The 23,199-nt window shown below is 44.5% G+C and overlaps 1 protein-coding gene across 3 annotated transcripts in view; it reads right to left on the reverse strand.

Annotated features, from left to right (window-relative positions):
• The window catches only part of LOC147899363 (polyadenylate-binding protein RBP47-like), a 35,863-nt gene that overhangs the window by 8,468 nt on the left and 4,196 nt on the right, over positions 1-23,199 (reverse strand). The window lies entirely within an intron of this gene.

Genomic DNA, 23,199 nt, shown 5'->3' on the forward strand with positions numbered 1-23,199 from the left:
ATTTTCTGAAAATTCAGCTTACACTCAGGCTGATTTTCAAATGCCTTCACCTTCAGAAGATGTATTTCAAGGGTTGCTACCCATTGCTTTGGGTTCCCCTGCTGATTTTTCTGATCCAAATCAGAATTTACAGCAACCTTCAAATGCTTCAGTTCCGCCACGGGATGTCATGCCTCCTCCACAGGAAGTGGAACAAGTGGTACAGCAAGAAATTGCAGACATACATGCAGCAAAAACAGTCCCAAACTAGCTGTTACAGACTCTCCGGGAGAGTAAACTTGATGCCCCGTTACCTGGCAGGACTCGCAGTGCAGCAAGGCACATGGAAGGTGCTAATTCAGTGGAATCAGCATATGCAGGTACTCTCCTTGATGAAGAGGAGCCTGCCACATTTGAAGAGGCACAAGGTAATGTGCATTGGATGAATGCCATGCACGATGAGTTGCAGTCCATTGCCAAAAATCAGACTTGGGATGTTGTGGACTTGCCACAGGGTAAACATGCTATTGGCACACGATGGGTATTTAAAGTCAAACGGAAGCCAGATGGCTCCATTGACAGATATAAAGCCAGGCTGGTTGCTAAAGGCTATGCTCAGAAAAAGGGCATAGATTATGAGGAGACTTTTGCTCCTACATCCCGAATGACCACCATCCGATCAGTAATTGCAATGGCTGCACATTTTGAGTGGAATGTTCATCAGTTGGACATCAAAACAGCCTTCTTAAATGGGGACTTGCTGGAAGAGGTGTATGTCAAACCACCTCCGGGTTTTGGAATTACAGCAAATGCACTTCAAGTCTGCAAGCTTAATAAAGCTTTATATGGGCTGAAACAGGCCCCTCGTGCATGGTATGCCAAAATACATGCCTTTTTGACCAGCAAGGGGCTGCACAATAGTCCTACTGAGAGCACCCTCTACATCAAGATGGATGGGGGGGAAATATTAGTCATCCTTCTTTATGTTGATGACTTACTGCTCACAGGGTCCAATGACGACAAAATTGCAGATTTCAAAACTGATTTGCAGACCCACTTTGATATGTCAGATTTGGGGCTGCTTCATTTTTATTTGGGGATCCAGTTCTCTCATGAGAAACGTGGCACTGTTATGTCTCAGTCCAAGTATGTTCAGAAACTTTTGGACAGATTTAACATGCAAGAGTGTAAGCCCATATCTACTCCTATGGAACCGGGGCTGAAACTCACAATGCATGATGCAGGAGAATCAATTGATGCCACACTTTACAGTCAAGCTGTTGGATGCCTCATATATCTCTGCAATACTAGGCCTGATATTCAGTTTGCAGTATCTCAGGTGAGCAGGTATATGCACAGCCCTAAAACTATGCATTGGCAGGCAGTTAAGCGCATCTTCCGTTATTTGCAAGGCACCAAGTCTTTTGGCTTACTATTTCCCAGGGGGGGTGACTTGCAGATGCATGCCTACAGTGATTCAGATTGGGCTGGTGATTATGACACTAGGCAGTCCACTAGTGGCAATTGTTTCTTTTTGGGAAAATCTTGCATTTCATGGCTAAGCAAGAAACAATCTACAGTGGCTACCTCATCATGTGAAGCTGAGTACAGGGCAGCTTTCACAGCAACAGTGGAATGTGTCTGGCTGAGACGTTTATTTGCTGATCTTCATCTGTCTTTGGAGGGTCCTTCTCCAATTCTCACTGATAGTCAGAGTGCCATTGCAGTGGCAAAGAATCCAGTGTTTCATGCTCGCACGAAGCACATTGAGGTTCACTATCACTACGTCAGAGAGAAGTTACATGCAGGAGAGATCAGTATGATCTTTGTGTCCACACATGACAACGTTGCAGATATCTTCACCAAAGCACTACCACGTGAGAAGTTCGAGGCATTTCGCAGTGCCCTGAACTTATATCCGTTTGGTGATTGATCAGCCTTGTACATGACATTGGCACTGCAGGGGGGTGTTGGAATTATATCTATAATTCAGCAGTGACCAATGTAATATAATAAGTTAGTTAGGGGCACTTTTCCCTCTTTTAGAGGTTTTTCCCCCTAACTGCAGTTAGTTCACTAACTATGGTTAGTGACTACTAAGGTTTTGTCACTATGACAAAACCTTATCTACACTACTTTGTGTTGTACTCTTTTACACACTCTATTGTGCAACTACAGCTTCCAAGCTTTCGACTCTCTCACTCTCTCTTGCTCTCTCTCTCTCTCTTCCTTCAATGCTGACAGCTGAAACTTGAATACCCTATGTTTGCATACATCATGTTGGCATTTGCAGCCGGCATCCCCCCCCTCATTTGTTGCTGAAAATTTTGCATTCTTGGCTGAAGACTTCCCATGTGCCAAGAATTCTAAGCCCTTCTGTGGGCTGACCCACCATTGCTTGGAGGACCGACCCTCCTCCGAAATATTATGGGTGCATCATTGGGGGGAAAGGGTTTCTGTCCATAATTCATTGAATGAAAATTGTTGCCCTATAGGGCATTCCCCGTACTAGGAGCAACTGAGGGCATTACAGTTGGAGTCACCGGTGGCTGTCCACTTGGAGGTGCATCATTATACATAAGCCTTTGCTCTCTGCACTTCTTCTTGGTTGCCTTTTTGCTCGTGGGAGGGGCATCCACTATCTCAGAGCCACATTGCATATCTTTCGACCACTTAGAAACAAAATTGAAAAAGAAAATGGATGGAGACTAGAGTGCCCTTGCTCAATGAAACCAAACACGAGCCACCACACTGGCCCCAAATACATTGGCGTCCCTTTCGGTATTTATTTAATTTCTTTGGCAATGGAAAAATAGTGCTCTTACACCAAGGACTCACCCTTGCACTCTACTACACTAGCAATCCACTCAAGGTGCATCATTATGCATAAGCCTTTGCTTTCTGCACTTCTTCTTGGTTGCCTTTTTGCTCGTGGGAGGGGCATCCACAATCTCAAAGCCACATTGCATATCTTTCAACCACTTCATTAAGCACAAAACCACTTAGAAACAAATTTGATGGAGACTAGCGTGCCCTTGCTCAATGAAACCAAACACAAGCCACCACACTGGCCCCAAATACATTGGCGTCCCTTTCAATATTTATTTAATTTCTTTGGCAATGGAAAATTAGTGCTCTTACACCAAGGAGTCACCCTTGCACTCTGCTACACTAGCAGTCCACTGCACCAGCCAGCACTTGGCTTCAAAATGCATCCAATTCCAATGCACCCACTAGCATCCAACTGCCAAGCAAGGCTAAGGCATTTCTCACAATTGTGTCCAACCAAGAGTGGCAATGCATTCCACAAGTCCAAAACAAATGCTCGAACAGCCTCAAGGCTTTTTGGAGCTGGCATGCACTTCAAGGAAGACATTCAAAGCTGCTCGAGACTTCCTACTTCCATTTTGGGGTTCCCTCCTTTGCACAATAGCTTCTCTCTACTGTTTTCTGGCTTCTACACCTGTGAGCCTTGCTCTTCCTTCTCTTTTCAGCTCTCAAAATCTTTATCCTCACTCTCACTCTCTCATTTTCCCCTTGATTGGAAGCCATTTCTACACCCCTAAGAGCCTTGACAAAGGATAGATGCAAGGCTGATCTTGCCCCTCTGCCATGGACAACGGGTATACATTCTAACTTCTTTTTGGAGTTCATTTGTCCTTTTTGAAGTTTATTATTGCTCTTTTGTTGTTGGAAGCCCCCTCTTGGCCATTCAAGCTGTGAATGAACACACCAGTTATAGAGGGTGTAACAAGAGTGGAACCAGGGGCATGACCCTAGGTGAATCCGTCAATTCAACCTCCTCCATCCACTTGACAGCTAGTGCTGAGTAGTTCTAAAACTTAACCAGATATCTTCTAGAAACTCTTGTCTCTGATTTTCCTTTCACGGTGTGCTAGAATCTGTTTCGAAACCAAAATCTCATCCAATTCCTCCACTTCACGCTGTTTCTCATCAAGCATGTCTTCTGGCACAAGTCCCTGTAAAGGCTTCAACAAACTCATTTGAAAGGCTTTGTAAATTGTTCAAGGGTGAGGTAGCTTCAGCCTATAAACTACATCATTTATCTTTGGCAAGACTTGAAAAGGTCTATAGTATCGCATTTAAGTTTGGTGTACACCTTATCCTTGCCTTTCATTCACCTAAGTCTTGCTTTCTAAGGACGCATCAACACCCAATCATCATCTTTAAAGACCATTCACATCGGTGATTATCTGCTGTTCTTTTATGTTCCTCTGTCAAAGCTCTCAAGGGTGTAGAAATGGCCCCCAATCAAGGGGAAAATGAGAGAAAGTGAGGAAAAAGATTCTGAGAGCTGAAAAGAGAAGGAAGAGCAAGGCTCACGGGTGTAGAAACCAGAAAACAGTAGAGAGAAGCTGTTCTGCAAAGGAGGGAAGCCCAAAATGGAAGCAGGAAGTCCCGAGCAGCTCCATATGCCTACCTTGAAGTGCACGCCAGCTCCAAAACAGCCCGAACAGCAGCAGATCCAGTCCGTACAGCAAGAGGGGACCGTACAACAGCAATAGCTCCTCAGCATGCATGCCAATGGTAGAAACAACCGTACAGCTTGGGGAAGAAGGGGAACCTGCCCATACTGCTCCCATACAACCGCGTTAAAGTCTCTGTACAGCCAGTACGAAACCGATGGAGCAATCTTAGCAGCCTTGTATAACGTGCCAGAACAAAAAGATGCAGCAAAAATCAGCTGTACAATCACCTCGAAATTCATGAAATTGAGAGCAGCCCAAAAGAGACGTCAAAATCCGTACCTTAGGTTGGGATGAAAGGAAGGGTAGGTAGGCTTGCATGAGAGATTGCCACGTGGCTCCTCATTAAAGTCTAACCCCCAAAACCAATGACAACATTGGTTTGCCCCCACATTAAAGCTCTAACCCTCTCCAACCAATGAAACATTAATTTTCCTTGGGCCTAACTTTAGACCCCTCTTAGCCTTGCCTTGACCCAGGACTTGGGCCTAGTTGGTGCTCTTTAGGGACTTCTAGGAAGTAGACAGTTGACGATTCCTCTAGGCCAATCCCCACGGCTAGTAGGGAATTCTAGGAAGTGGACACTTCCTCTAGGCCAATCCCTCGCGGCCAAAATATCCAAGGGAGTAGCCACGGGTTTAGATGCACATGAAATTTACGTCCCCGTGACACACTTCTCTTACTTTGTCAGTGAGGGGTAGTGCTCAGCCCTTAAGTTAAATAAGGTAGTGAGCTTGTTATTGCAAGAGGAATAAAGAAGGGATAACGCAAACAAGTAATAATAAATCTTCCTCAATGCATAACAATGATCAAGCATTCGCTAGACATGACAAGGGCAAAGACAAAATTTCAAGTGCTTTTCAATCAATGGCTAATTCAAGACAGCAGTCAAATAAAGCAAAGGCTGATGCAAGCAAGCCCTAGAAGAAGGGCAAATGCCATTACTGTAAAAATTCGAGGCACTTCATCAATGAATGCATGAAACAAATTGCATTGGAGAGCCAAGAGAGTTTGGCCATTCTAATGCAAATAACGATGATGCTTCAATCATTCTAGTTACAAATCCCAACCATTCTAATGCAAATAACGATGACGCTTCAACCAACTTTATGGCTAAAGAATGGGCTTTTCTTATGCATACTTATGATGCCAAATAAGAAGTTGCATCACTCAATGTAACTAGAACTTTAGATGAAGTTTGGTACTTTCATAGTGGTGCATCCAAATACATTACCTCTCAAAGGGAATTATTTTCAGTTGAAGCCTGCTCCAGTTGGCAAGAATGTGTCATGTGCCAACAATTTATTATCCTGAAGTTGGGAATGTAATGCTGTCCGTAGTTGATGGAACTGATTCCCGATGTACTTTATATACCTCATTTGAGAAAAGAGGTTATAATGTCACCTTTGAGGATGAGAAGTGTGTAGTTCGGGACCCTGAAAAGGATTAATCAAATGGTCACTACTAGCACTTTGTACCATGATTGCGATGAAAGAGGCGAACTTATGCCATGCTAGAGTTTTGGGGAGTGTGCCAGTACCTTGGAATTGACAGATCAAAGCAATACAATCTAAGACTAAGAGGTTATCGGATTGTGCGTCTAGGGAAACAACCTCACCAAAAACCTCCTCCGTTCTATGCACCCCTTTGAGCATACGATGTGTCTTGAGCATTCATGTTAATGCTAGGTCAAGCATTTATAGGAAGATGGATACCAAAAGATTATCCATTTTGATATGTCTCCTACATTAGCTCTCCTTACCCATGTATAATTCCTTACCAATGTATAATTGAAGATATGTGTATTTAAACACATAGACACACAGAGACACGCAGAAATGCACACACACACACACACAAACAGATACACACGCACGCAAACACACACGCTCACTTTTGTAAGACTAGAATATATCCAATCATATAATTGAAGTTATTTAAAGTCAACTTGATGCGTATTGTGAAGCCCTTGATCTACTTAGGCCATATTAAATCCATAGATAGTCTCAAAAATGGGTTGAGTTATTGCCTGAGCTACGTGGTGATATCCAATGCAAGCATGCGATGTACAAAAAATCCACTTACTATTTTTCTGTGATCTTGATGGGATTCAACTACCACATTTGTGCCACGGACAGCAAACTAAGTCAACTATAGTGTTGACTTACTGTTATTAACTTTGTGGTAAATATCATCCAAAACAGTAAAGCTTCTCAACCTGACTATTTTTGGACAATGCTTTCCAAGGGAGATCAAATTTTGGAAAGAGGACTCTAAAATTCCTTCATGCCGTTCATTTTTTCCCAAGTATTGATTGAGTTGGGCACCTCAACATGACCAAGGTGTATACCTAGATGAATCCAGGAACGTTCCCAAACTCATCCTCTAAAAACACAACATCGTGCAAATTCAATCTCACGATAGTCACTCATAAGATTAAAAACCATAAACTCCATCACGCATAGCAAGGACTAGCTACTATGACATCCCCACTGACGTCATCAGTGCCCAACAGTGGGTGTAGACCATAGTATAAAAGTATGCTCTCAAACATACAAATCCACACACCCACACATACTTGAGCGACCATTTATACAAAGTCTTCGTGTTGAGTTTCTGTCGGCACTCCAAAAGTGAAGGGCAAACTCAGCCATGACGAAAGCTAGCACTAAGGGAGAAGGCTAATCAAAAAGTAGTCCAAATCTCTTCATTCAAGCTACAACTGCTTGTGAAGTCTAAACGATTTCATTTTAGTCTCTCCCAAACGAGCATTTAAATCTAAATCTAACTGATAGGACAACGCACCATTTAAGATAGAAAGGATTATCGTAATACCAGCAAGCCACAACTTGGACGAAAACTTCACAAGGTGAAATTTGCATGTCCGCTAATACTGTAAGAAATCCTAGATTTACTATATTTAGAAAATGTGCTAAGGAACAAAAAGGAGACTGAAATAGCAGAGAACAATGAATATTTGTATTGCTTGAGTGTCTGTAGTATCTGTAGTGTGTCATCCATACAATTGGGCCTCTCTTATATAGAGAGTGAAGAGTCACACATGAAAAGGTATGTACTCCAAAGTGTATGTGCATGAAGAGGTGTGTACCCCTTGTGCGGGGTGTGACCCTTGATGAGAGGGTACATTACAATAAGAGTGTCTCTTCAATAGAATGTCTCTTGTGAAGGGTTGTGCCTTATAGGAAGTGTCCCATCGAAAGGGCATACCCTTCCACAAGTGTCCATTCATCAAACCATCAATAAATCTAAGGTATAGAGAAAGGAATACGTCACAGATCGTGACATCCCCTCCCACTCAAAATAAGATCCTTGTGGAGATAATGAACTAATGCAAAAAATATCGCGGTAAATTCTGAAAATACTGCTGTAAAATATCAGAGTACTGCTGTAAGTCTTCATCAGATTGCCAAGTAGCGTCGGAGTCGTCCAGATCTCGCCAAAGAACAAGGAATTCCGTGATAAGTCGATGTCGAGTCTCTTTTTGTCGATGGTCCTAAATATGCTCAGGAATAAGGAGAACATAATCGTCTTCGATTTCTGGGACATAATCACCTGCAGGAGGAACTGCTTCATCGCCTAGAATGTACATCTTTAGCCAAGAAATATGAAATATCGGATGGATTTTACCCCATGATGGTGGTAATTTCAATTTGTAAATTAAAGGTGAATTTTTTTTGATAATCCGGAAAGGTCCATAGTATCTTGATCGCAACTTAGGAAACACAGACTTAACCATCTTATAGCGATGTGGGGCTACAAATAATAGCACCATGTCACCAATGTCAAATTCCATGTGACGTCTATGTTTATTGGCAGACCGTTGATACCGCTCTTGCGCTTTTCGCATATGATCCCTAACTTGGAGTAGAATGTCTTGCATTTCTTGAACCAGTTGATCAGCTAGGGCCACTCAATGTTGAAGTACAAAATTCGTTCGTACAATCGGAGTGTGTCCATAAGCTGCTTGAAATGGAGTCATGCTGATGGCACTATGGAAAGAGTTATTATAAGCAAACTCAAGGAGTGGTAGATACTCTTCCCAAGCTTCTAGCCGTGACTGAATATAATGTCGAAGCATTTCTTCCAGAACTTGGTTGACTCTTTCAGTCTCGCCATCTGATTCTAGGTGGTAGGCTGAACTATGTTGGGGTAAAGGCACATTGCCACCCTTTACAATGTTACGACCACTATGACTGTCTTAAGACAGTCATAGGGTGAATACCTAATCCTAATAAAACCTTTGAGTTTGTGGTGTGGCTCAAGACATTCTCACAAACCCACACTCCTTGTGTCTCTGTCCCCTATCGTTCCACTCCCTCACAAGTGGTATCAGAGCCTTCCTCTCCCTCTCACTCCGGTCTACCCCTCCCTCTCCCCTCGGGCCTCATGCCCTCTGTCAGCAGATGCGCGAGCAAGGCGCAGCAGGGCAGCAGCAAGCCAGGGCGCAGCCGCGCGCAGCAGGTGCACGACCCGCCGCGCGCAGCAGGTGCGCGAGCAGCCATAGCTGCAGCAGCAGCTAGCTGCTGCTAGCTGCTACCAGCAACCGGCGGCCGCAGCTCCAAGGCGGGCGCAGCCAGCGCGTGCAGCGTGCAGCACCGGCCGCGCGCAGCCAGGCTGCACAGGCAGCGACCAAGCCGGCCGTGCAGCTGTTAGCTGCCGGGTCGTGTGACCAGCAGCAGCTGGCTGCACACAGGCAGCCGACCTCCATCAGCGGGCTCGTGCACGTACAGGTACAGCCGTACCGGCTGTACCCTCAGCCAAGGTTCGAGTGCAAATTTTTTTTTGAGAATTTCGACAGTTTTTTTTGGGGATCCATGCCCTCGCAAGTACAAGGTACAGCAGGTACTCAGTGCAGGTACAGCAGGTACTTGCAGGTACAGCATGCACAGAAATTTTTTTTTGGGGAAGAAGGAAAAGAGTGAAGAGCACTCTACTCTTTTGCGTGGTACATGCAAGTACGCGCAGGTACAAAGTACAACAAGGCTGTCTATACATTTTCCGAGGAAAACTTTTTTTTTTAAGGTACAACAAGTACTCTCATTGTCCCTCTTGCTAGGAGGTGACCGGGGCCACAGTGTGTGGTTGTTTGCACAGTTTTTGACGGGAGATCATATGCCTTGATTTTGCAGAGGGCTTTTATGCTTTTGCTGAGTGCAAATCTCAGTTTTTCGGGTGACAATTTCATAGGGCTTTTGCCTGGAAGTGTATGCAGTGTATGCCTTGAGGCAGTGTGGAGCCAGGGTGCCCACATTGGTCTCGTTTTCCGCAGTGTATCAGTGACATTTCTTTGCAGGTCACATTTTGTGTACGGCACTTAGAAAATCTCAGTTGAGCCACGCTTGGCCAGGGCGCATCGAGTTTACTCGGTCCCTAACTGTCCATCGTTGACAGTGCTCAAAAGATTTTCTTTTCGGTGTTTGTAAGTTGGGATCTGTGTTGCTACTGTGCACACAGGCAGTTTATGCATTACATTGTCAGGTGAAAGTGCCAGGAGAGCGCTAAATTTTGTATGCTACCTCATTGTTGAGGGTGTTTTTCACTTGGTACAGGTGTCAAATCAAGGAGCTTTTGCCCAGATCTTGCTTGTGAGCACTTGAGTTACTGTTTGAGAACTTCAGATGCCTTTTATCCCCTTGGTAGAAGGGTGATTGGTTGGGATTTGTCCCGAACTTTGTTGCAGGTTTGTGACAGGCTGAGGTGTTTGGAGCTTTTTTCAGTGGACAAAACAGTGTATGACAAGTGGTTTATGCATATAAAATCAGTGCAATACCTCATCTGAGGTGGGAGAAGTGTCCAGGACAGCAGTGTTTTCTGCTTCGTCAAATGATGATGCACTGATAAAACACTTGTGGAACAGCTGCAGCATTCTGAAGTTACTGTTTTATGCCTATTTGAGCACGGTACAGTGTCTCAGAAGGTATAGTAACTGGAGGGAAATTTTTCTGTTTTGCTGCAGGTTTTTTGACAGTAAAAAACAGCACTATTGTGAGTGCTCCTGGCTCTTGATAGAGCAGGTTTTCTGAGAAATCAGAATTTTATTTAGTCATTTTTTGACTTACAGGGAGTCAGGCACTTTCCTTGTCTGATATGGAATCAGGGGGAAGTGAATCCTCAATACTGAACATAAAGAAATTGGAAGGGGCACACAATTATGCATTATGGGCAGAACAGTGTTTGAATGTACTTCTGCTAAAGAAGATTTCTAAGCCCATAAGGGTGAAGGGTGTCAAGCCATCTGGGATGGCAGATGATGAGTGGGAGGAGCTTGATTTGTCCGCAAGGGCGGCTATCATGCTTACTCTCACTGATTCTCTTGTGTTCAATGTTCAGGCAAAAAAGACCTCTTATGGCCTATGGCAGAGGCTAGAAGAGTTGTATGCCCAAAAGAGTTCAGCCAGTAAGGTTTATTGGTTGAAGAAGCTAATGCCATCTTTACTCAGCTTATTGCACAAGGTTTGAACTTGGACGAGGAGCAAGGCTGCATTTTTGCTGTGTACCCTCCCTGAGAGTTGGGACACTTTTAAGACAACCCTGTCTAATTCAAATGTCACTCTTATGTATGCTGATGTGGAGAGCTCTCTTCTCACGGAGGAGATGAGCAAGAAGAATAATGCGGGCAGCAAGTCTTCCAATGCTTTGCAGGTACAGGAAAGAGGTAGGACTCAGCAGAAGGGGAGATCTGCTGGCAAGTCCAAATCCCGCAGTCATTCCCGTGGCAAAAAGGATATTGAATGCTTTTACTGTGGCAAGAAGGGACACGTGAAGTCTAAGTGCTTCAAGTTTATACGGGATCAAAAAGCCAAGAAGGCTGAGGCAAAGGATGCAGCCAGTGGAAGCAAAGGCAAAGGCAAGGCCAAGGGAGATGACACTGATGCAGTGAATGTTGCAACAGAGGACAGTGACAGTGACAGACATGATGTATTATGTTCTTCTGCTGTAATTGCACATACATTGGTTGTTGATGGCCATGACATGCACACCTGGCTCTTGGATTCACGTGCTTCTTTTCATATTACGCCTCATAGGGAGTGGTTTACTTCCTACACAGGTACTCATGGAGTTGTTCACCTTGGGAACAACTATGCATGTCAGATTGCAGGGATTGGCAGTATACAGATAGTATTCCCTGACGGACGCATATTTATGCTTGATGGTGTTCGCCATGTGCCGAAAATCAAGAAAAATCTGATTAGCACTGGCTTGTTGGACGACAGTGGTTACCACACCACATTTGGGGATTCCAAATGGGTGATTATTGATGGCCAGGTTGTAGTGACTGAGGGTTATAAGAGTGATACCTTGTACCCTCTTTATGTTTCCAGTGTAGGTAATCATGTTGTTGCCATAACCGAGCTGCCGAAGGTTTCATTGTGGCATAGCCGGTTGGGACACATGTCCGTTAAAGGAATGCAAGAACTGTCACGTTTGGGTTATATGCCGTCTCTTTCATTTTCAGATTTGCCTACTTGTGATCATTGCATTTTTAGAAAACATTCTATGACTCCTCATAAGAGGAGAACTCCCCAGAATAGAGCACCGCTTGATCTAGTGCACACTGATTTGTGTGAGATGCCACAGCTATCACTAGGGGGTGCAAAGTATTTCATTACTTTTATTGATGATGCCACACGCAAAGTGTGGGTCTATTTCTTGAAGCATAAGAGCGATGCCTTAGATGCTTTCAAGAAGTTTGTCGCTCAGGTTGAGAATCGGACAGGATGCAAGCTGAAATGCCTCAAATCCAATAATGGGGGTGAGTATGTGTCACATGCTTTTGTACAGTTATGCGAAGCTAAGGGCATTAAACAGGAACTCACAGCCCCTCATAATGCATCTCAAAATGGTGTGAGTGAGCGGATGAATCAAACTATTCAGGAGAAAGTTCGATGTATGTTGTCTTATGCTGCATTGCCCCATGGCTTTTGGGCAGAAGCCGTGCAAACAGCAGTTCACCTAATTAACAGGTCGCCGAACAAGGCTTTGGAGCTGAAAGTGCCAGAGGAGGTGTGGTCTGGCAAGCCACCTTCATACAAGCACTTACGTGTGTTTGGCTGCGAGTGCTTTGCTCATGTACGCAAAGAACTGCGCACCAAACTGGAGCCAAAGTCTTTCAGATGCATCTTCATGGGTTACGGTGACGAAGGTGAAATGGGGTACAAGTTATGGGATCCTGTCAAACGGAAGATTATACGCAGCAATGACGTCATCTTTAAAGAGGATAGTGTACACAAAGAACCCATGCAACCTGTGGAATACAGGAGGGTTGTTTATGATGATGTCGGACAGCAAAGAATGCCCATTAATATGCAGCAGCAGGCTGCTGTAAATAACCCTGTTCAAGAGGGTATACAGGCTGAAAATCAACCAGACAATTTTGCCAATGATGCACCACTGGATATGCCAGCAAATGGCACTGTAGGACAGCCAAATATGGTGGTACATCCACCCGTCATGCATGACAAACAGGCTAGACAGCAGCCTAATACGGAACATTTTGTTAGGAGGAGCACCCGTGTACAACGGCCTCCTGACAGGTTTGTTCCAGGAGCCAATAATGTGGCTGATTTTATCATGCTGACAGATTGTGGTGAGCCTTCCAGCTTCAGGGAAGCTATGGGAAGAACAGAGAAAAGGAAGTGGGAGAAAGCCATGCAGTCAGAAATGGACTCCTTACTTCATAATGATACATGGGACTTGGTGCAGCTACCTGCAGGCAGAAAGGTTTTGCCATGCAAGTGGGTTTACAAAGTCAAAATGGATTCAAATGCTTTACCGAGGTATAAGGCCAGATTGGTTGCCAAGGGATTTAAGCAAGAGAAGGGCATTGACTTTGATGAGATCTTTTCCCCTGTAGTCAAGATGACTACTTTGAGAGCAGTGTTAGCTCTTGTTGCTCATGAGGACATGGATTTATGTCAGATGGATGTGAAGACTGCTTTTCTTCACGGAGATCTCCATGATGAGATCTACATGAGTCAGCCAGAGGGATATGCTGTTAAAGGCAAAGAGCAGCTTGTGTGTAAGCTCAAGAGGAGCTTGTATGGACTCAAGCAGGCGCCAAGAGAATGGTACAAGAAGTTTGATGCCTTCATGCAGTCCCAAGGGTATCATAGGTGTGAGACCGATCACTGCTTATACACCAAACGGGCAAAGGATGGCAATTTGATGCTACTCATTCTATATGTGGATGACATGCTGATTGCCAGCGAATCTCAGCAGGAGATTATTACTTTGAAGAAGCAACTACATAAGTCAAGGTACTGCAGAGGTTTAACATGGAGGGGGGGAAGTCTATTAGTACCCCGTTGCCTCCTCATTTAAAACTCAGCAGTAAGGACAGCCCCAGATCAGATGATGATAAGGCTGAGATGGCCAAGGTTCCGTATGCATCTGCAGTTGGTTCTTTGATGTATGCCATGGTTGCCACTCGTCCGGATATTGCTTTAGCGGTGGGAGTCATCAACAGGTATATGGCAAATCCAGGCAAGCGGCACTAGGAAGCAATGAAAGGCGTCTTGAGGTATCTCAAGGGTACCAAAGACTCGTGAATATGCTATGGTAGGCAGGATGCATTGGTGCATGGTCTTATAGATTCAGACTATGCAGGGAATGCAGATAACCGGAAGTCTACTACCGATTATATTTTCACATTTGTAGGAGGTCCTATATCATGGGTGTCTCGTTTGCAGAAATGCATTGCACTGTCAACCACTGAAGCTGAATATATTGCAGCCACTGAGGCTTGCAAGGAAGCAATATGGCTTACTCGGCTGGTGGGAGATTTGGGCATTACAGGAGATATACCAGTTTTGCATTGTGATAGTCAGAGTGCTATCATGTTGGCAAAGAATCCGGTCTTTCATCAGAAGACCAAGCACATAGAGAAATATCATTTTATCAAGTGGTACTCGAGGACAAGCAGCTTGAGCTTGTGAAGGTGCACACTGATGATAATCCTGCAAATTTGCTCACTAAGAGCTTGCCTACGGAGCGGTTTGCACATTGTCGCCGCATCATGGGATTAGGTTGAGACCATTCTTATTTTATGGTCTTGTATACAGTGACTGTATATTGCTGTATTTTTATTCTTTTCTCCCCTTGAGGCACATTGGCCTTTAGGTGGGAGGAGGTTGGGGTAAAGGTACATTACCACCCTTTAAAATGTTACGACCACTATGACTGTCTTAAAACAGTCATAGGGTGAATACCTAATCCTAATAAAACCTTTGAGTTTGTGGTGTGGCTCAAGACATTCTCACACACCCACACTCCTTGTGTCTCTGTCCCCTATCCTTCCACTCCCCTCTTTCCCTCACAAACTAAACGTTAGAGTTGTACCCAAAGATTCGAACAGTGAAATCCAAAAGTGACTGGTAAACTTAGGATCTCTGTCGGATCCGATATTCTTGGGTAATCCATGGTGTCAGAAGATGTGTTGTATGAAGAGTTTGGCTATGTCCGGAGCCTGTGCATTGCTTTTGCAAGCAAGAAAGTGTGTCATTTTGGACAGTCGATCAACAATTACCATAATCTAAGTGTTACCTCTGGAGGATTGTGGTAGTATTGTAATAAAATCCATGGAAATACTTTCCCACCTTTCAGTTGGAACTGGAAGAGGCTGAAGAAGTCCTGTTGGAAGTCGTCGGCTTGCTTTCATTTGTTGACAAGATAAGCAAGATGTAACCATTTTGATGACGTCACTTTTCATCTGAGGCTTGTAGTATGTTGCACTGAGTAGCCTATAAGTCTTGTTGATGCCTGGATGGGCAACATAAGGAACCACATGATGCTCTTTTAACAAAAGACATCGAACATCCTTGTCATATGGTACACGGACGCGATCTTGATAATACAGAAGGTCGTCCGTATAAGAATAGGATGAGAAAATCTTTTGTTCGAAAGTCGAAGGTTGATCTTTGAAAAGAACTTGTACCGTTGAGCCGAAGTCTTTATCATTGAAATACTTCCCTTTGAATAAATTCGGAACATCCACATATAATGTAGAGATTACCATAGCTGATGCTAGAGTTAACCTGCTGAGAGCATCTGCATCTACATTGCGTAGTCCTAGAATGTACTCAATGGTCATGTGAAAGTTAGCAGAAACTCAACCCAACGTGCTTGTCGAGCGTTCATGACTGGCTGAGTAAAGATATACTTTAAAGAGTGATGGTCTGTCTTGACCACCGAGTCGGCTTCCATGAGATAATGTTTCCAAGAGCCATCATAAACCGGGTATCGGGTTTGGATATATCAAAATGTTTATGGCTGTCAAAAGCAATAACTCTGCCTTCTTGCATCAAGACTGCTCCTGTAGCGATGTCGGAAGCGTCGATCATGACCTCAAATGCAAGGTTTGGGTCAACAATAGCCATAACTGGTGTTGTAGTGAGTGCTTGCTTGAGTTGTTCGAAACTATACTCTGTTTCGGGAAGCCATTGAAAAATTGCTGTGCTTTTCAATAATTCGGACATAGGAGCTGCGATTTCGAAAAACCGATAGGTCTTTGTATGGTAGAAGTTTGCCAATCCGAGAAAAGAGCGGACATCATGAACATTCTTAGGAATTGGCCAGTTTTGGATTACCTCGACCTTCTTGGGATCCACAGAGATGCCTTGAGCCGAAATAACATGTCCCAAATATTCGAGTTGGGTCTTGAAGAACTCACTCTTCTCAATGTTGATGTAGAGAGAATTTGCGCGGAGAACTTCAAAAACTTGGTGAAGATGTTATTTGTGCTCATGTAGGGAATCTGCTGAAAACGAGGATGTCATCGAGGTAAACGATGACGAACTTATCAAGGAAAGGCCTGAGGATGTCGTTCATTAGTGTCATGAATGTGACCGGGACATTGTTTAACCCAAAAGGCATGACCAAACATTCATAGTGTCCATACTTTGTTCGAAAAGCTATCTTGTACTCATCGCCTTCTCGTATGCGAATTTGATGATAACCCGAACGAAGATCAATCTTTGAGAATTGTGTTGCGTGTAGAAGTTGATCGAAGAGATCATCGATGCGAGGCAATGGATACTTGTTTTTTATAGTGAGCTTGTTGAGGGCTCGGTAGTCGATGCAGAGGCGCATTGACTTATTCTTTTTTTCCACAAGTAGTACAGGACATCCGAAAGGACTGCAACTGGGCCGAATGTGACCTTTGTTGAGTAGTTCAGTCACCTGTCTTTGGATTTCATCATTTTGAGTGTAAGAAACCCGATAAGGAGGTTTCGACGGTTGATTACTGCCATGAATAAGTTCAATTGGGTGATTCACTGGTCGTCGAGGTGGTAACTGCTTTGGCAATTCCTGTGAAAAAATATCCAAATAGGGCTAAAAAAAGGTTGGTTGAGGTATTCAGGAGGATCCTTCGTTGGTGTCTCCTCTACTACCGTAACCAACAAAAGTGAAGTCTTTACTTGGTGTTTACGAACCCACTTCTTTACTTGTAGAACAGAGGCAACTGGGGTTGAAGGAGAGTCCCTAGAACTAGTTAGCTTAATAAGTTTTACCTGGTGGACAAACTGGATAGTATGGCTGCGAAAATTGATTGATGGATCATAGTCGTAGAGCCACTGTTATCCAAGTATGACATCGTACCGAGAAAGAGGCATTTACGAACCCACTTCTTTACTTGTAGGACAGAGACAACTGGGGTTGAAGGAGAGTCTCTAGAACCAGTTAGCACAATAAGTTTTCCCTGGTGGACAAACTGGATAGTATGGCTGCAAAAACTGATTGATGGATCATAGTCGTAGAGCCACTGTTGTCCAAGTATGACATCGTATCGAGAAAGAGACATGATGTCGAAGTTCAACTTGTCCGTATAATATTGGATGCGAAAAGATAAGTTTTTGATCCTGGTGTTGCACAAGAAGGTAGTTCCATTTGCGAGTTCAATCTAATAGTCCATGAGACTAGGACTGGTGGGTCAACCGAAGCTTGTCGACCATAGAACTAGCTAGGAAGTTATGAGAGCAGCCATTGTTGTCGATGAGGATAGTGACCATTGTTCCACAAATCGATCCTTGAACACAGAGTACTTGAGTGGCCAGGGAAGGTTCGGGGCTGCTAGCAAGGCTCAGGTGGATGGTATTTGCAATTCGAACAGCTTTGCCTCTCTTGTCTTGTGCTGGGGTAGCATCTTCTATTTGGGAAGTGCTACGTTCCATATTGGAATTTTGCTTTGGGCGCTTGGGACAATCGAACCATCTATGGTCGCCTATACAGATGATACAAAGTCCTTTTGTGCTGGAGTTGTTCTTCTTGTCAGTGGCCGCACCTTTATGTTGGGGATGACGGTAATGACTTTGTGAAGAAGAAGAGACGCGATTCTTGGAGGAGTGCTTCTGTTGGAATCCAGCATACGATTTCTGAGACTTTGGGGGATCTTGAGACTATCGCTGACCTTGATTACCCGAGTTTTTTCTAAACCTGGGGTTATCTTGTGGGCGAGCACCTTTGACCATAGTAGAGTTCTGTGTTCGATTAGCACTCTGCTTCCCTGTGTTTTGAAAATCTGTTATGCGCCCTGCGTAAGCAATAGCGCCAGCTGTGGTCGTGATGTTTGCTTTAAGGACATCAATGCGTAACGAGGCATTTAGGCCTGAGATGAAAGCATGAAGGCGATCATCCTCAGTTAAACCATCAATCTCCAACGCCAATGTGATGAACTGCGAGATGTAGGAAGACAGGGAGCTGGTTTGCTCCAACTGTCGGAGTTTTGAACGTGCTTGGAAGTCCGTATTGGCAGGTATGAACTGCTTACGGAGCACGTGTTCAAAACGTTCCCATGTTAACACACTTTTACCATCCTTTAAGCGTCTTTGCCACCATAGAAAAGCTGTATCCTTGAGGAGGGAGGCTGCCAAGGCAATCTTTTTGCCTTCAGTGAGGTCAACAGTATCAAAGTACATGCGCAATTTCGCGAGCCATTGGTCAACTGTTCGGCGATTGCGTTGACCAATGTAGGCTTCCGGAAGTATGATGTCAAGTCTTTTAGTTTTAGAAGCTTGGAGTAAACGGTAGATTGCACGGAGTTCAGTGTTTTTTACCTCTGGTGGGAATGAGTCCACATAGTCGTCTGGTTGCGTCACGTCATCCTTTGTATGTGTGGTACTGCGAGAATCTTGAAGTTGTTGGACTTTCTGGACCAAGTCGGAGATGATGTCCTGAAGCTGGGAAATTTAAAGTTGCAGTAATGTTTCGCCTTGTATATTGACTTCAGGGGTCTTTTTTGGACTTGAGTCTTTGATCTCTTGAGAGGCTGCACGCGAGCGTTGCCACATATCTGAGATCTCCGTGAGAAAAGCACGAACCTGCGCTCTAGTTTGTACCATTCCTGGAAGAAGATTCGAGATGCTCCCTGAGGTTGCTCATGTTGGAGGAGGCAGGCGAGGCAAGATGGAACCGGTAAAGGAGGTCCTGTCTGAGGTAACACTGGTGATGCCGAAATGGGTGTTACCGCTCGTGAGAGTACAGGAGTAGGTTGCAGAGTCCACGGATCTGAGAAAGGATAAGGAGCTGCTGTCGGGAGTGGAGGATATCCAGGAGAAGGAGTGCCTTCAGAGTGTAAATACTGTCTTGGGGAAGGTACAACCTGTATGGGAGGATATCTGGGAGCTGAAGGAGGTGGAGAGTACCCTAGAGATGCTGAAGTTGAGGGGTAAAAGTCTCTCCAAAGATGGACAAACTCGTGAGGAATATCGGGTTATAGGTATCTACGTGTCTCGTGGAACACAACCTCGACTGTGCTGAGGAAGTAATGTAATTGAGGTGTCTCACGCAGAAGGTATAGGCTGTGGTCCAAATCACAGGAAGGGCACGTGACACAAAAGACCCACGATGCAAAAGCTCCGAAATGGGCTGGTTGTGCAATCTGAACACGATATTGTGTGGTAGATGATGCCTAAGGTGTCCTTGAAGGAACTGGGGAATTACCAGGGGTTTCCATGCTCTAAGGAGGCGGCTTTCATTTGCTGTAATTTGATAATAAGCGTCAAATAACAATATGAAAGAGAATCCTTAGAAATAGAATGGAAAGAATCCACCTGGCATAGATTAGATCTGCCAATTAGTTGCATAGAATGGCCTGAAAATCTCTGTCCGGAGGTCCATTTACTATCTTTGCAGGTTCACGTTGAAGTGTGAGCAAGAAAAAGGTGCCTGGCGAGACTTTCGAGGCAGATAGGGGCATTGGCAGAGGCGTGCAGAAAAAGGGCAGATTGCGTGGAACCAAACACGCTTTTCCTGCGTTGAATTCAGAGGCAAAGTGCCTGTGGGGTGCGAGGAGCAGATCTGAAACTGGCTGGTCAGAATTGGAAGGCAGCAAAAAGCCGCTGTTCACAGGCTAAGGTGGCGAGATGAGCCAGCAGGATTCAGGCTGGTCTGAATCGCGATAGAGGGGCAGAAAGGCTGCTGGGCACAGGTAGGTATGGTGGCGATTGCGACAAAGGGTGCAGCCTGCTTGCATCTGGCGCTGCTTGCTGCTTGCTTCCAAGGCTGATTTGCGGCAGCATGGGCTGATGATATGGCGCTGGAAAGACTGGCTGGAAACCAGGGCAGCAAATCGGCTGATGGAGAGCTGCGTATGGCGTGGAAGAGAGGTGAACCTGCGTGACGAAATTAAGTACGAGCGTCAAACGGGAATCGTCATTTTTTGTTTGGCTGCCTAGGTTTAGTGGTTGCCAAAAATTAAAACGTCGGTTTAATTAACCCTTGGGTAGTCTAGGGTTAGGCCTGGGGCTGGTTTTTCCTTTTTAGCCCCTCTAGGTACCCTTTTATAAGGTGCTTGGTGCCAAAAGGTGTGCCTATTCTAAGGGGTGTGACCCTTGGAATAGGAGTACCTTTTCATGAAGGGGTGTGACCCTGTTAAGGGGTGTCCCCACACGAAAAGGTGTCCTTTTTTCCACGATGGGGTGTGTCCCTTGGGTGAGGAGTCAAAACTCTTCATCAAAAGGTGTGTCCGATGGTGGAAAAGGTGCGTCCCTAGGTTTTGGGACAGCCCAAGCACATGAAAAGACACAATTTTTGTCGTGTCCATTCACATCAACTCGTGATGTGTGGGAGATGGAGAGACCATTGATGACTTTAGGCAGGGTTGGTGCTAAAAATTTTTACGCTCATTCTCTCCATCTCTTCCATGCACAATGTGCATGGATATCCTTCTAGCGGAAAGAGATGTATCAAATAGGCGCTAGAAGGTGGGGGGCATTTCCTACAAGCAGGAGCGAAATTTGCTCTGATACCACTGTAAGAAATCCTAGATTTACTATATTTAGAAAATATGCTAAGCAACAAAAAGGAGACTAAAATAGCAGAGAACAATGAATATTTGTATTGCTTGAGTGTCTGTAGTATCTGTAGTGTGTCATCCATACAATTGGGCCTCTCTTATATAGAGAATGAAGAGTCACACATGAAAAGGTAATGTCACACACGTGCCTGAAAAAGTAATAGGATCTTTCTAGTACTAAAACCCCTATTACTATTTTTAGTAAGAGGAGTAATGGAATGAAGTTGGAGCTTTCTAAATCTAAGGGAGCCATAGCGTAATGCTCAATGAGTTGAACATTTCATGTGTTTTCATGTAATTAAAGGTGGGACACTCAAGCCCCCCTAAAAAGCACAAAGAGCTCCTATGGAAAGGTGGGTCACCTCTGAGAGTTTGGTAAATTTTGGAAGACACATGTCCTACATTCATGTACATGGGGCACTTAGTGTGTGAGACACATGTCCTGCATTCATGTACATGGAGTACATGTGGTTCAAGGACATTCATGTACATGGGGTACTTAGTGTGCGAGACACATGTCCTGCATTCATGTACATGGAGTACATGTCGTTCAAGGACATTCATGTACATGGATGTGAGACGCATGTCCTGCATTCATGTACATGGGGCACAAGTGGTTGGCCTCAACCCCCCTCTGCTCCTACTACAAGCTCCATGGGCTGCCTCCTTCCTCCTCCATTCTTGCTCACGTTTAACTTCTCTTCCCAGCAGCTCCCTCATGCTCCACACTAGCCCCTGACTGATCTCCCAGCAGCTTTCCTCTGAGATCGCCTGCTCTTCCAGCCTTCCATCAGCTCTGTTCTGCATCTCCGTGACCCCTGTCTGCTCATCCAGATACCAGCAGCCATTTCTGCCTTTCACCATCACCTGCCTTGCTTAGCTCCTACTTCCCCCTCTATCACACATGCTTTCTACCACTTCTCAAGCCCCTTTATCCCCTTTATCTCTCCAAATTCCTCTGTTTCCTGCCGTTTTCGTTCCCACACATTTGAAGATGCACCCATAGGACACTTTCCAGTCCCAGCTCTACTCATTCTATCATCTACCATCACTGTACTTTGCTGAAGACACCTGCCTCAACCTAATCCTTCGACATGGTGACTCATTTGGTGCATTCCTGAAGCAGATTTTTCAATTACAACAGTTCATGAGTACCTTTGCATGTGTTGTCCTTTGGTTTATCAATATACAAGGGTGGTTTCCTTGTTAATCAAACTCCACAGCATGTAAAATTGTTGCTGGACTGAGCAGAGAAGAAAGCAACTTCGCTTTGTGAGAATATTTCTGAGCATGTGCTGGACTTAGAATTCTCATTGCTGCTCTACTCGAGAACATGTACCCATGGATCCAAGGAATTGAGCACATCTGTGGACACTATTCTGAAGTTCGAGGTACCTTTCTGGCCGCATAATTGTCCGATTGAAGGCCAATCAAACCAGAGATTTGCTGCTCCGAGTTATAAATGCTCTCATCACCTCTTGGCTGTTTTGGAGTCCCTACTGGTGCTGCAACCAGTGATCTGGTTTGACCACAGGAGTCCTCCGAAAGTTCTCAGTTCACATTGCTGTAACTGTATCAGCAAAAATCAGAGAATTCTTGGGCATATTCTTAGAGAACATTGACCAACATGTTATTGTCTTTCGAGTCTTCAAACTCCTTCACATATGTTTCTGAGGTGAAACCTACTATAACGGGCATGGCTCACCCATGTCGAGGCCAATATGTGTCTTGATTCCCACGGTCTTGTTTGTGCATTGCACCACAGTAGGTTTGGCTGCAATAATATAGCCCTTCTAGGCAGGGGCCCTCACCTTGGCCCCTCAACCGGTGTAAGCCTCTGATTCGTTCCGCACCCAAATCCTTAATTAAGGATTTTAAGTAATTGTTAACTGTAAGATTAAATCCTTGACTCAATCCCACATGGCCAACGCTGGCCTCTACAATCCTGACACAAAGGATGTTTGTCAGTAGAAATGTGGTTTTGCTGAAAACTCAGATCAGTCCATGCTTGAGTTTGAAAAATAGCTGCAGACAGTGCCCAAGCATAAGCAGCTATACTGTTCTACATGTTCATTTGATATTCCATTTACTAAGAAAAGGATGTCGAGTGAGTTATATCGATGCTGCTATGGTAGTAACTCTCCTGCTGTCAGCAGTATAAAAACAATATTTGCTAAGATGCATAAATAACTAATTGAGAAGTGAACTAATATACCTAGATGAATCCAGGAACATTCCCAAACTCATCCTCTAAAAACACAACATGGTGCAGTTTCAATCTCATGATAGTCACTCACAAGGTTGAAAACCATAAACTCCATCATGCATAGCAGGGACTAGCTACTATGACATCCCCACTGATGTCATCAGCACCCAACAGTGGGTGTAGACCATAGTATAAAAATATGCTCTCACACATAC

This window comes from Dipteris shenzhenensis, chromosome 8 (assembly GCF_047967505.1).
Source record: "Dipteris shenzhenensis isolate YYH24624 ecotype China chromosome 8, Dip_SZ_1.0, whole genome shotgun sequence".
In the NCBI taxonomy this organism is placed as follows: Eukaryota; Viridiplantae; Streptophyta; class Polypodiopsida; order Gleicheniales; family Dipteridaceae; genus Dipteris; species Dipteris shenzhenensis.